Genomic DNA, 13,349 nt, shown 5'->3' with positions numbered 1-13,349 from the left:
GGTTCGCCCTCATCGTAAAAATGTCGACTGCATGGAGGGACCACAATTCCATCATTTTGATTTTGGACCAAACTACGAGAGAGACTAAGGCCTGACTAAATGATCTCTTCCGTCTCATTTCAGATTGTTCCTTGGACCTGAGATACTACACGATGGTGGTAAAGCACTTTTTTTTTTTTTGTCTTCATGAAGACAATCTCTATATTTGATGCAATGTTAGCACCGATTTTAGCGCTAAGGCATTATGGGAGGTGCCCTGGCTGGTCCACCAATTTGTTTTAGGTCATCTCAGGTCGCCTTGGCAAAAACATGAAAGCTGTGGGGTGCATTCAAAAGGTGGGTGTGCAGACAGATCTCAAAACTGTCTCTTCACAAAAAAAAAAATCTAAAAATGATGATTCCTCTGAGTAGACAGCTTTATAAGGCCAGAGTTATTTGTAAAAGTTTTTTGGTTTTTTTTTAATACGTGAAATTCCAACCACATCGCCCATAACGAATAAATAAAGATTTATATCTTTTTACAAATATTTATTGCAGCATGGCTGTAGCAGCTGTAAATTTTTATGTGCTCTGCTATGGACTATAACTCCTACTTGTAAATTCTGCTTTTTTTTTTTTTTTTTTTTTTTTTAACCCCCAATTCTAGTGTCCACAAATACACTTGGGGAAAAAAACAAAACACATTGTGATGTTACATGCAGGTACCAAATGCACAATTTGCCACATAAAGTGCAGCCATTATCATTTGGGGAAGGAATATGTTGTGATTTTTTGTTTTGTTTGTTTGTTTAGGGGTTACAGTGATTCAAAAGGTGATCGATGTTCAAGAAGAGAGTCAATCTGTATGTGCAGCCACCCAGTCAACGTCCTCTCTGAAGAGGAAATGACTTGAAACGCTTCATCATCTCCACAATGTCCAGTGCGAGGCCCGGTAGGCACACACAGAGATGATACCTTCATGTGTGTATGTGTGTAAACATCCCCAGCAGGCAACCTCCCACATACAATCTCAAACTTCAAGACTAAAGTGACACATTTTCTTTGTAGCTCAAAAACACAAACTGGAGCCCGTGGTTCACAGTGTGGGTGTCGAGTGTGTTATTTATTTATTTATTTTTTCAACTGCCTGTGAGAGTTAAAAATGGAATGTTTCAGCTACATAAAACACTTCCTGTTTTGACGACTTCCTCGCTGAGCCGTCCCCTCAACAAAATAGTCCCACCACAGTCTGACTGACACAGGAAAAAATAATGTGTGCGTTTCTGCTCAAATAATTCCGCACGTTGCAGCTTGCACATTCTCTTCATGTTATTCTTGAATTTTATTGTCCCCAAAAGATTACTTGGCTCTTTGTGCCTGCAGAATGGAGGATTTCCTTATGTGTGCACTATTTTTGTTGTCATTGCAACTTTACTACAAGTTTTTAAACATTTACTAATGTTAAATGTTAACATTTACTATAATGTGAATTCTGATCAAACCTTATTAATTCTATATTGTGCAAGATATACCAAGAGTGATGCTTTTGAACTCACAGGACATGTTTTTTAAAATTTATTTATTTTGTTAGTTTTTGTTTTTGCCGGACTGAAATAAAATGTAATTGCAAATCCACTGCAGTAGGTGGCAGTAGTGCACCCATTGTCAGAGAATGTGCAAAGAGTATTTGCTCCTCTGCAGAAGTGTACTTACAACAATGTTATAAATTGATATTATTTATAGTTAGGGCTGGGTATCAATTCAGATTTCCAGAATCGATTTGATTCGATTCACAAGGGCCCGATTCGATTCGATTCACGATTCACATCGAATTTCGATTCAGTTGAAGAATTCACGCAGTACCTATTTTAGTACCAATGATACAAATAGTAGAAACTTCTTGCTCTAATTTATTGCATTTGTAAAAATATGAATATTTACATTAAGAATTGAATCCATTGCAGTTACATTAACTCATTCACTGGCAGCCATTTTCACTGAAGCAATTCCCTTCACTCCTTCGGCTATTTTACTGGATTTTGACTGATTTTGGAAGGCCCACAGAATATTGTGTTCTATTGTTATAAAAACATGACATTTTCGGGGGCAAGTGCTTTGGGGCAAATGAAATAGAACGTATTTATACGTTTTGGGGAGCAAATGAGTTAATCTTTTATTTAACATGGCCTTCTAAAAACAATCAATAATAATTTAAATCAATTACAACCACAGTACAGGCTGTGTAAATAAAGTGACAACACTGACCGAGTGAATCCTCCTTGCCTGTAGCTGGCACTACCCTGCAGCAGTTTAACACCATGCCAAATCAGGAGGATCACTTCCTGTTTTGACAACAATTAATCCACGAGCATGTAGGGGTGGGACAAAAAAAAAAAAAAAGGAGAGCTATAATGACCGTATCTGTAGCAGACTCGTGAATCGATACAAAATCTGCCGGGAATCCTTAGATATATTGTTTGTAAAGCTGTGGACCGGATATCGCCTGGCTGTGAATCGGTTGTGAATGAGGCTTTATAGTTTTCATAACAAGAGCAAGAGCTCTGCGCCGTGCTCTGCTTGTTTTGTTTACGTTTCATTAGCATCACTATTCAAGCTACTTCCGTGTTTACAGAGAGCTAGCAAAGTAGCGCTCAGAGACGCTTCATTCCCCGGATGCTTTAAACATAATGCAAAGACATTACGCACCTTTTTGGGGGGCCACCGTCAACGCCGTGCTCGCGACACGGCACGGGATAGTGTGTGTACGTCACAGCGAATGACAACATGCAACTGGAGGCAGTTGCAGAAGCCCGTGGGTACATCTCGGTATTTCCCATGACTATCGAGTCCTCTCGGTGCACTTGTATGTCCCGGCGTTGGTACTGCGCGCGAGCCAAAAGAATAACTCCCGTGACAATCCAATGCATGGATTCAAACATCCGTGGTCATCATCGTGTCTCAGATTCTCAGATTTAAAAAAAATAAAATAAATAAAAGACGTCATACATTAACCAAAAATGAATGTGATGGCAAAAGAAAAACAAAAATTGTTGATAAAAAGAGAAGGTCACTTTTGTCAACATTTTTGGATATATTAAGTGGTCAAAATGTGTTTGATAAATTTATTGTTCCATAAGGTGGCTTCATATTTCTTTTGGCTGGACGGTAGGTTTATTTCATGTCTCAAATTTGTATGTTTCTGAAATACTTTACACTGTAGACATATTCTGTTTGTGTTGGTGTCTTTTTAAAGGTTAAATATTTATATTTCAAATTAAATTATCAGCCTTTGGTTTTCCAGATCCTTATTTTTAATAGAAAAAAACAAAAACAATTATAACTGTCAATAACGACTAATAAATATTTAAACGGAGACATTTTGCAGCCATTTCGCCCAGCCCTTTGTTGTGGTCTATTTAAATAAATGATTCAATATATAAAAATATAGAAGACATTTTTGTTGTTGTTGTTTAACATGTTTGAAGATACTATAAAAAAATAATAAAATAAATTGTGGTGTTTTAAGATTAACGTCTACAAGCAACAAATGTCACTATAAGTTTTGAATATTGAAATGAATCGTATCGAATCAAAAATCGTATCTCTCCCAGACTTAATCGAACCGTATCGAACCATTTTGCTCTGAAAGATATCGTTTTACAATCAAATCGCAACCTGTGTATCGAGATACATGTCGAATCGGCCTCATGTCAGAGATTCCCACCCCTAGTTTTTATTAGTTTTAGTTTTTTAAGAAATGCTTAGTTTTAGTTTAGTTTTAGTGAGTTTCAGTTTTAGTTTTTGAAAAATGTGTATTACTTCGCAATATTTAAAAAACACCATCGGAGCGACGTCATCTGTAGATACTTTTTCTATTGGCTGCTGCTAGATGACATCACTTCTGTGTGACACACTTTCAAACGCCCTTATTCCGGTTAATATCAAAATAAATCTCATTAAATTAATTACCAAAGTCTAAAACGAAGGACATTTTGTTAGAAAGTCTGACGTTTTAGTTAGTTTTTTTTAACATAAAATGCAGTTTCAGTTTTCAATTTTTTAAATTTATTTCTTAATTTTAGTTTTTTCTTTAGTTTTAACTAAAACAAACCTGGTGCAAACATTTAAACTGTAAATAGTTCATTTAACATATTTGTAACTTTTGTATTGCTTTCTAATTTAGGAAGTAAATTTTACACAAGGGGTGTCAAACATACATTGGGGGGCCATTGTGGCCCACGAGGACAGAACACAAACGGTCATTTTTCACTAAAATTAAAATGAACCGCTGTTGCTAATTTTGCCCACCTGACAGCGCACTGACGACCACTTTAGACATTCATGTGGCTGTTACTCAGGATTTGATGCAAACATTTTCTGCTTGTTTTTGTTAAGAAAATTCAGATTACTCTGAAATAAAATAATACAAGGGAATCATTTCAGAATGTGCTTCACTGCTTATAATTATTTGCACAAAAACAAAAAACAAACAAATATTTTTTATCAGATTATTAGGACAGTTGAGATAAAATTTGGGTGAAAGTGGCCCCTGAATTCAAATGAATTTGACACCCCTGTTTTACACCAAATAGGTCTCATTTTGATGTATGTGTACATAAAAAAAAAAAATTAAATGTAAAATTAAATCAACGTGATGTCAAACTATTTTATGGCAAATGTAGGCTTTTCCTATGTGCATTTAGTTTTGAAATGTATTTTCTAAAAATGAATAAATAAATAAATAATCTTCATTGAAAAATAATTAGATCGAAGAAATTCACTAAATAGTAATGAGTCCATACTGAGGTTTTAAACAATGTATATTGTGAAGTTTTTCCCGTTTCTGACACTTTTGGATAATGGGTCAAATTGCCTGAAGGAAATGATTTGCCTTCCTCTTAACAGTTGGGTTAATATTAGTGAGGAAAGTGAGTAAATAATGGCAGCCACCAACCCCTCCTTCATTTTGTTCTGTTTGTCCGCCCACACATTCCACTTCTTGCGTTTTCATTCCGTCTAATCCCTGCAGCTGTTGCTCGCTCTTGCACTGTGGCCTCCTTCGGACAAAACCCATCTGTACGTGTGTCTGCGTCTTTGTGGGAAAGTCACATGAGGAAAAGCTCTAGTCTGTGTGAAGGGGGGTTCAAAAGGGTGAGTGGCTGAATGAGTGAGAGCATGGGAAATGAAATGGTGAATTGCTGTTGATTTGAGAACTCTCCCGCAACGCACACACACCTCCTCATGTTCTCTCAGGCCCATTGTTTTCCCCATTCACCTCCTTCCTCCATCTATCCATCCTCACATGCTAGCAAAATACACACTGCCGCTGCATTCGGATATCACAAATCCATCAGCTACATCTGGCTCCCTCATGGACAAGCGAGACGATTGTCTGCAAAGAATAGCTCGATAACAAGTGTTAAGGTAAAAAAACAACAAAAAAAAAAAAAACGTGTTGGTTGTTAGAAGTTAGCATTATCTCAATGATGATGATGGGTCTGATTCACACTAATACATGCATAGGAATGCTCATAATCAGTGCACAAGTTGAGCGCACTATATACCCCAAATCACTGTCAGGTTTTTTATTCGCGCAACTGTGTTTTTGTTGATGAATCAGAATTAATCTGAAATGACAAATGACGTGTGCCTGCAGTGTTGTAATTTGCATAACCCGCACCCATTTTTTAAGCCATATAACTGTACAAAACAAAAAACAAACAAACAAAAAAAAAAGTTTCATCATAAGCTGTCTATTATGTCTGGCCAATCCAGGAAATTTCAGCCTACAAATGCTGGAGGTCTAACTTGAGAAAGCACATTACAGTAAGTTGTACATATTTCTGTTGTTGTTTACTGTTGTCTTGGCTGCACAAACGCTCACAGTTTTATGGTCATATGCAGCCAAACTGTCAAATGTGCATGTTTTGGAGTAGGCCTACATGTTATAGACTAGGGGTGGTCAAAGGGCGCACCATGGGATGCGTGCGGTTAACTCTGACTGCCAAAAACGTCTAATAACGTATTCTAAAATCGTAATGAATTCCACCATAAACGTTAATTGACGTTTAGTATGTTTTTTGTTTCTTTTTTTTTCCTCAATGGACAGTTCAACGTCTTGTGCAGCGCTGCCTTGTCATTGGGGTTGTGAAATAAAAAACAACCACTAACTATGGCCACAGATGGTGGCATTGTATCTCTTTTCAATGGTGTATGAAATTACAATGGGACATGACGAATCTGATACAATCGAACGTTTTCAAGGATGACGTGAATGCTCAAAGCCTTTGTCACATTAAATCTAATTCAAAGAGTGTCACTAAACAAAACAAATAGTATCAAAGTCACTGTTGTACAAAATAATGTATCTTTTCACAAAAAGTTGTTTTTTCTATTTTTTAGTATTTTCGCTTACATCACTCAAATGACCCATTTTCAAATGGTGATTACTAAAGAACGGAATAAGGTAGAAACATACTTTTTTTTTCTCTCTCATGAAAGAATGGAATCCAATCTTTCATATGGTATCCACCATGTTTATGTAGTCATACTGCCCAATATTGTGTTTGCTTTGAAAGATGAGTGAAAATCGGCTGGCACTGTCGGGGTTGTTTGTTAGGATAAGGTTCGGTAGTCAAATAGTTAAAGACGTACATTCAATGAAAGACAGGTAACAAAAAAACAAAACAAAACAAAACACACTTTAATGCTAATGATTAATGTCCTTATTGCAGAAAACCAGTTAAGTATTGTATGCCGCAATGCATGCTGGGTTGTGAAGAGCGGCTGATCCCCAGGCTTTGTGACCATGTGACCCCCAGTTGCTCCTGGTGCTGTGAAGACAGTGTGAAGCGCTTGAGCACTTGTACTTGAGTCCTACAGTATTATTCTAAACTAGAGGTACTCTTATGCTGCGTTCGAGGATGGTCGGATATATCCGAATTGGTTTTTCCCAGTTCCAACCTGAAAGCGTTCGAGGCAAACGTAAACAACCAAAATGGCGGATCGTGATAAAATTGTTTTTTATTTTGGTCCTTAAAACTCATTTTTCACCTCCAGCAAACTTGCCTTCACGTAATTTTGCTTCATTTATTTTTTTTTATCTCATTCCATAAGCATTTCATACAGTTCAGTAGTTCACCATATAATTTCATGCAGGGAGATGGCAGCATACTGTTACTAGGGATGTAACGATAATGGCAATATTATATCGTGATACTAAAACTCCCACAATATCGCCGTCGTCATGTTCACGATATTTAAATGCAACACATCTGTTAAAAAAAAAAAAAAAAGTCAGGTTGACCTCCATTTGTGCAGTTCTAGCACCCTCTGGTGGCTAGTTTTTTAGTGCAGTTTAATTTTCATTAAGGATGTTTTGGCCCTTCTATGTTTAAAATCACTAATTGTCAGATGAAGGGGATTGTAATATGCCTGTGAAGCAAGTCAATATGTGGAGGAACTCGATTTGTGCTTGCATTAGGTGAGTAAGTGCCTCAATATTAAATGTTATTAGAGATCGGAGGTTGTTTATATGTATTGCTGTTATGTACATAAGCACAATATTGTGCCTTTTTATAGTATGAGCTCATTTTTTTTTTATAATATTGTGACCTTTTTTTAAATATTGCCAACCTCCACACAATATCGTGATAATTATCGTATTGTGAGCTTCATCCATCCACATCCATCCATTTTCTTGACCGGTTATTCCTCACAAGGGTCGTGCAGGGTGCTGGTGCCTATCACAGCTGGCTCTGGGCAGTAGGCGGGGTACACCCTGGACTGGTTGCCAGCCAATCGCAGGGCTTGTGAGCTTCATATTGTAATAATATCGTATCGTGATATTTGGATATTGTTACATCCCTAACTGTTACGTGAAGTTATGTTGAATATTTATGTATGAAGAAAGCTATCTAGTTTCATACTTGAGTAAATTATGTTTTACCATTCAGAGTGATGTCACATTATAGAACATGTTGGGGTACTCCCCCCGACTTCTCAAGTAGAATTTCCAAGTTCAAGGGGGCTTTTCCGTGCACACTTCTTGGTTTGAACTCAGAAAAGTCCAACTTCCGACCATCCTCGAATGCAGCATTAGATGCATACAGTTGTTGGCCCCTCTACCCACCTCTGCTAACAACTTCACAAGATCTTAGGATTTGTGTACGTTTGCTTTAAATGATGGGTGCAGTGACACAGAAAATAACGGTTTAAGCACTATTTTGGTTTAGGTCACTCTATTTTTCCTCTACTCGTCCTTTTCTTTTTTAACCAAACCAGAAACCGAGGCATTTTATTTAATTGTATGCTGGTCAGTGAATACTTCCAGTCTGTCGGGTGCTGTTTGGCACACATGCTTGGTTTGTGTGTCAGTCAGAATAAAATTATTACAGATAAAAAAAAAAAAGAAAATAAGCAGAGTAGCACTAAAGCTTTCACAGGGGTAGAACTTTGGTCACGGAAGGGCACATCCAGTTTTGGGTCAGGTCCATTTAGATGTGGCCAAAGAATGCATTATACTGACAGATGCATGCGGTTTGCACATTTTGTGGGGCAGCCTGTTGGGTTCTTGAAATAATCACCCTGACAGAACTTAGCCAAGTACAGAGGAATGTCTAAACTCGAACATCTCTCAGATTGTACACAACAAACTTAGTTCACACTGTCACACGTGTATGTGGTGTATGCGGTAGACAGTGTATATTTGGACTACACCGACCACTTGCGATAATGCTTGTTGATGGCATCAGCATATCTGCCTAAGTGTAAAAATGGCTTTACACATGTCTAACCACAGAGAGTTTGAACCAGCTCTGAGCTGATTCAAAAATAATTCCGGTCAAACAGTCACATATTCACCTTACTTTCCAGGCTGCTCAGGAACTATCGAGGAATTACTTTTCGAGTTCTCTTGTCATCTATGGCCTGGATAAATTTGGTTTTGAAAGACCTTGATCATTTGTAATAGGTGGAAAAATGCTCAGATAACCACACGTGTTGTTCCTCTTCCTCGGTTCCGTTTATTAGCGGAGTGACATTTCACGTTCTGGAGGTAGTCCACAATATTGCGTCTTGGCAATCTTCTTCCACAATGTAATTCAGAGTTTGAAGGACAAATGTGTTAACCATTTTAAGAGGCTGTTTGGAAGGATCGTCACCACAACAGATGCACTTAATCTGTATTAAACATGGGGTTTTAGTGCACTTTTAGCTTCAGTCTATCTGTCTGCCTGCCTCGTAGAAATCACAAAGATTTGATGGCTAAATAATGAGAAAATTGCTAGCAGAGGTTTACATCAGTCTCCATGTCTCTATTTACAGCTCCCACAGGTGCTGTCACTGTGACCACACAGCCATTACAGTACTTGATGTCATTTTAATTAATGAACGCAATCAAAAAAAAAAAAAAAAAAAAAAATCATGTGTCTTCCCAGATGGTTTTGTACCTTGGAGATTAATCCGTATTACATGTACACACTTGGTTCAAGGTCTTTATTTAGGAAGATCCTACTTAAATGTGAGGTCATCATCTTTCAAGGTGACACTATGAGATTACACATACATACATACATCAATTGCTACATAGGTTTTATGCTAACAAAATGGACTCTCGTCCATAATGACATAATCAAGCAAAAAATACCTATTTACAGATACAGTATGTAGTAATAATTACAGCAGATATGGTTCCCAAATAGTTAATACTGTTTTTCTGCGGATGTTGACCTATTGTAGGTAAAAGAATGCCCTTAAACGGGGGTTCAATATATCCTTAAATGGCAAAAGTTACAGTGCTTATTTCTGAGAAAAAACATTGTTGTAACATTACAAAAAAAATAAAATAAATATTAATATAATATTGCATCACCATTTTCAACACTTTAGATTGGTCATTAATTTGGGGGGAAAAAACACACAAATGTGGACTGACCAATAGTATAGAAAAAATATTAAATTGATCAATTTGTGACTTCTGAGGTTTCAGTATGACGCTATCGACATTGTTTTAATAATAATATTAATAATAATAATAATAATAATAATAATAATAATATGTTGTGAGATGAAAAAAAAACAATTGAAGAAAAAAGTCATAACCTTAAAATTTTAAATTTGAAAAAAAGCCAAATTTTGTTGGGATAAAAAGTCAGAATCTTAAAAGAATAACGATATATTTTTACAAGATAAAGTCAAAAATAAAACGTTATCCTTGTAGCATTACTATATATCCTTTTACTGGACAAGACATGTTCATTCTGTAAAAAATCTAAACTATATTATCAAAAACAATATACTTTCCCTTCACTTTATTTATACAGGAATGTCACATTTATGTCATGATACGTCACAATCAGCTAAACTATGCTAAGCTAAGGTAGAGCCTGTTTTTTTTTTTTACATTTTATTTCTTCATATATTTTTTTTAATAACACGACATAATATTTTTCTAATTATTTTGTGGACCCACAAGCTACATGTCATTGACCCCACCTTGAGAACCATTGGACTAAAGAATAAAGTCCTGTGTAATAAAGACCCCCATCTTTGTGTGCTACTTAGGGAGGAAAACAAAAAGTACTGTTTAACATTAACTTTGGTTTTGATTAAATGATGTTTGTGTTTCTTGTTTAAAAATAATGTCCGCATGCAGCACTGTGCTTCTTTGTTGAACCCACTGGTAAGTTACATGTTGTTCAGCTATGATGTCGCGCCAGTTACGCAGCTATCAATGTCAAGCTTACGCACACACACACAGGGTAAAAGGCCAAATCAGGTTGTTGTGTATCGAGCCAACATGTGCTGCTTGGTGAAAACGTTGCTATAGTAAGGATGGTTACAGCTATTTAGTAGCGCTCAAAATGAGGTGAAGAAGAGGTATTTATTTGAATGAACAATGCACCTGAGACATTCACTCTATTAGAATGGAGGCCACAGTTTGTGGATGTGCAGGATGTTCTGACTACTGCATTCAATGCCATTCCCATACATTTCAAAGAAGCAAAATTGAAATATTGAAGTCGGTTTAGTTCCGGCTTACTTAATGAAGCCTTCTTTCAGCAACGAGATGACAATACAATGTGTGCTGGTAGGCAGTGAGCGAGCGCTGTGTAACTCGGGAGTATTGCATATCATCTATAACGGTAACATTCCTTAAGTAGGTCAAGTAGAGAAGAGGTTCCCAGCCTTTTCTATAAACCTGCTGATGTAATGTCAACCCACAAAACAGCAGCAGCTGCTGGCATCAAGGGGTCTGGACCCCATAATGTCCCCGCCTTTCTCGTCTCCCATCCCGCCCCCTCTTTGTATTCTCCTTTCCACCCATGTTCTTAGTTTCAGTGTTATATTCATCTGTAATTCAAGCCCTTGAATACATCAATTCCCCACAACACAAATGCATCATAGTTCTGCACTTTCACGCAATAAACCTTAACGTTTGACCTTTTCAATCCTGCCTTTCATTTGTCTTTGTTTACAGTAGCTCTTCACTTTGTTTACATTTGGGTTCCACTTCAGTGGCCAACAGAGGAAGTTTCCACCCTTTCATGGGATTAATCATTGAGTCACCAGTGTACCTGGCAACATCAATTCCTGACAGATGAATTAGCACAGGGAGCAGCAGTATAAAAAAAAAAGTCTCATTCCAAATGTATTACCATTTATCTTATTATACTCTACCAGTGGGGAGCGGTTACCTTTTTGGGTGGGCATGCTGGACTGAGAAAAATGCAAGCACCCGTAAGTGCGCGAGCTGAAAAGTTTGGGGGTATTTTTTATTGTTAATTATTAATTTTATTGTTAATATTACATATTATTTAATTATTATTTAATACCACTGTGTAGGTATAAAATTAAAGGGGAAATATTCAGGACTGACACAGGTTGATGCGCACACACACTTTAATTAATATAACAAGTACCGTGGTGAGTGAAATGACACAATCACATGCCCACAAATTTGCCAATACGTTGGAATTTACAATATTCAGAACTGGCTCGTGCCCACAAAGTGGGCTCAACCCGGGAGAGGAAAAAAAATGACGCTGTCATATGATGACTATTTGCACTGGACGACAGTAGTCTGACATGCCGTAAAGCGCTGCTACTGGGTTACTAAGACAACTCCCGCATGAGGTGCTGTTATTGTTTTGTTTTATTTTTTTCCCGCTCGTGCTAGATTTTACTGTTTCTGAGCGACAATTAAAGCATTTCCTGTTAACTACAAACACGTGTGCCGACATTAGATCACTTTACAAACTCCGCGGAGCCACTAGCGATTTCAACCAACAATCACCTCTGCACTGCCAGTGAGCCATTATTTGAAAAGTGATGGACGAAATTCTTCCCTGTTTTTGTGATGACTAGTTCAGGAGTAGAACGATCACTTGAATTATTGTTTTCCTCAAACGTTTTCCAGGAAAAGGGCACTCAATGGTATTCAGCTATGAACTTGAACTGAACCAGTGACCGTTTACCGCAGAACAAGCCAAGTAAGCCAATTATGCGCATGCGCGTTGTCAGATACACTGCGTGACTGACAGCTTTTTTGCCATTCAAAAAGCGCACGTATAGAAACAATGGGGCCTATTCACTAAAGGTTTGCGTCGCCTTTGCACCGCGCTAACCGGGAAAAACGGAGCAATCTGCGAGCGCCTAATTCACTAAACACGCGCAGATGTGGAAAAACGTTACTAAGTGCTCTGTCGAACAGATTGCGTCACAGTGTTATTTGCGCGTATGTAAATTAGGTAATTTGCACACATTTGACGCAAAATATGCCCACCCCAATGCAAATGAGACTCATTGATATGCAGCGTCTAATTCACTAACGCCAGCGCAAATAGCCACACCTTGCTTGCGTGACGCAAATAACGTTTTTGGAAAGCATGTATTAACTGCTGCAATCTCGATCATGACAGCATTGCGTGCCATTTGCAGCACAACGTCCACGGCAGATCACGAAGAAAGGGGAGCGAGAGAGAGAGAGAGAGAGAGAGAGAGAGAGAGAGAGAGAGAAAAAGAGAGAGAGGGGGAAATATTTCCGTGTTAGTTTAGGACACATAACGTAACCCGGGCTGATCGGCAATGGTGGGGACCCAGATAGCAAAATGTGGTTGAATCAACGTTGAAATATAGTTCGGCTTAAGTGTTGAATCTACGTTGAGATCTAAAGTTTAAATTATACAGAAAGCGCAAGGTTGATAAAATGTTGAGTCAACGTTTGCTTTCCAACCATATATCACTCAATATCAATGTCGTTTCAACCATAATCTAAATGAGAATCTACATGCATCTTTGGTTGATTTTACATTGAATTCTAACGTTTAAATTAAACAGAAAGCGCAGGGTTGATAAAATGTTGAGTCAAC

Source organism: Festucalex cinctus, chromosome 2, assembly GCF_051991245.1.
Source record: "Festucalex cinctus isolate MCC-2025b chromosome 2, RoL_Fcin_1.0, whole genome shotgun sequence".
NCBI lineage: Eukaryota > Metazoa > Chordata > Actinopteri > Syngnathiformes > Syngnathidae > Festucalex > Festucalex cinctus.
Note: the sequence above shows the minus strand (reverse complement) of the source record.